Consider the following 2418-nt stretch of genomic DNA (forward strand, 5'->3'; position numbering starts at 1 on the left):
AAACCTTCTCCTACAACCAAAATTCATATACATCCACTTATATATTCATATCTACATAGCCGATACTTATCCTCACAATAATAATAATGAAATGTGCATCGTACATTGAAAATTTTAATTTTGAATATCAAGCCTTATTTAAATGTCTATCGTGCCTTATTCCATAACATTTATCCAAAAAAAAACAAGAAAATGTTCTAAATTGTATAATTTTTTTAATATGAACAAGTCATATGTCAGGGATGTGCATAAATACGGAGTAAATACCTTTTTTCCGGTGTAGACTGAGATTCAAACTCATCTTCTCAGCATGATAGAACACGTGCCAATAGATCAAGAGGCCACTGATAAATTGTATAATTTTTGTATGAAAGGAAGTTTTTTGCAATTAATCATATTTACAATTTTGGTTTTTGACCATTAACTTTACAATATCAAAAGTCAATGAGTAGACTTCAAAGAGAGAATATAATAGTACATCCCTTAGAGGGTAACACTACCGGCTTGGATGGGAGAGAAGAATTTGGGATCAACTGATTGTGCCCATTCTTTTATCCTCTTTCTCTTGAAAGAAGAACAAGAAAAACCTCAAGTGTCCTTGTGAACCAATCAAACAAATGGAAGCCCCCCACCAGTTCTGGAGTCAATGTATCTCTCTTAAATCTGAAGGCAGTGCTTCCTAAGATAAGGCTATTTGCTATATAAATAAAGCACTGGTCAAAGGAATATAACATTCATCATGATAACAACTTCTATAAATAAATTTAGAAAAAGAATAGAAGGCATGCTATCTTGACAGAAACAAAGAAGAGATTAAGCACACATTTCATGTCGGAGATTTTCTCCTGCCCAAAATAAATATCATGGTAACCTAAGAATAATTTGAGACGATTATCATGTCGTGCTATATCTAATTGAATGTCCACACCTTATATGAGTATGTACTACTTTTAATGTTGTGATACAAGCATGAATGATTCACTGATATCCACAACAAATTGAAGCAAAAAATAACAAATAGTATTATAAACAGCTGGCAATTACCTGAAATTGCTAGTCACTTGTCCTCTTCTTTCGTGATAATTAATTATCATAAATCTGTCATAATATTGAAACATATAAGAGAAAAATGTAAATGAATAGCAAAACAATGAAGATCATTAAAAACCCTTCCACGGGTCGAATTACAACAAGGAGCTCTTATGCTCAAGTGGTTTTTAGTATCTAATCATACATGGATTCAGAAATTAATTTAAAAATAAAAAACTTACAAGAGAATGAAATCAGGACACTGCTTACAAAGAAAACAGGAAAAAAAATCACAGTATATTTCATAAATCAACATGTTTGATATGAGTTTGGATAGACCACTATGGTTCTCTAGAGATATTCTAATAATGTGCATAATAACACTGTATGATACTAACATGATTAAAGAACAAAACCTAACAAATAACAACATTGACTAACAACCATCGATGAGTTTCAATCTATACAATTTAGCATTGTATTTGCATAATCTGATTCAACAATGGGAAGAAACACTCATTTCATAGGGCTGCATTTTCTGGGAAGTTACTGTGATTTTATTTCACGGATGCATAAAAATTCTTTACAATATTGGTAACGGAAGGATTTGCCACATTGCCTAATTGCCGCATAGTACAATTCATATATGAGAACTTCAATGGATATTATAAGTTTAGAAGAAGTAAACTGAATTCTTCTTCTTACTTGAGTAATGGAAGACACTAGAATATATAGGGATGTGTGAAAATAGGAAAAATAATCTTCACTAGTTCAGTGACATATCTTTCCTAACTGTAATTCAGATATCTTTCACTGTCTGGTCCAACTCTCACGTTTGTCTGGAGACACTGGAATCCGTGAAGCATGAAATGCCAATTGACTTGTGGTAGGAAGAAGCCTTTCTCCCGACATCAAATAGATTATTTATCCTGGTTAACATTGTGATTTTAGTTTCAACAATCATAAGCACATCGCCAAACAAATAAACAATGATAACAATAGAACTTCTGCAAGACAAAAATTTTAACAAATTGGACACATGCATAAAAAAGGATGCCTGTATGGTGATCATAACACATTAGACTGCTCAAGGTTGTCAATGGCATTTTTCATTCCAATAGAATTTAAAAGCTTTTAAGTCATGAGCTCTAATAGCAAAAAATTTATTGAAACTTTCGACAGATGCACAGAAGCATGAAAGAAAAAAAATTCTTATGATCATTGATCCCACACAGAGATTTGTTCACATGAATATTGGGAATAGATAACCAGACAGGCACGGAGTAGTTTACACTAAAATAACTTTCAGGTAGAAACTTTTAACCATTCATTTCAATAAACTTCAACATGGAAAAAATACTTAATTTGAATGAGCAATGGCAACTTCCA

At 32.0% G+C, this 2418-nt stretch overlaps 1 long non-coding RNA gene across 1 annotated transcript; it reads right to left on the reverse strand.

The window, feature by feature from the left end:
• Window positions 1–329: 329 nt before the first annotated feature.
• Window positions 330–2397, reverse strand: LOC120276685. Its single transcript, XR_005541354.1, has 2 exons — window positions 1045–2397; window positions 330–697 (listed from the first exon to the last, which is right to left on the reverse strand). It is a non-coding gene; the product is annotated as an uncharacterized LOC120276685 (long non-coding RNA).
• Window positions 2398–2418: the final 21 nt, after the last annotated feature.

The sequence above is a fragment of the Dioscorea cayenensis genome, chromosome 15, assembly GCF_009730915.1.
Source record: "Dioscorea cayenensis subsp. rotundata cultivar TDr96_F1 chromosome 15, TDr96_F1_v2_PseudoChromosome.rev07_lg8_w22 25.fasta, whole genome shotgun sequence".
NCBI lineage: Eukaryota > Viridiplantae > Streptophyta > Magnoliopsida > Dioscoreales > Dioscoreaceae > Dioscorea > Dioscorea cayenensis.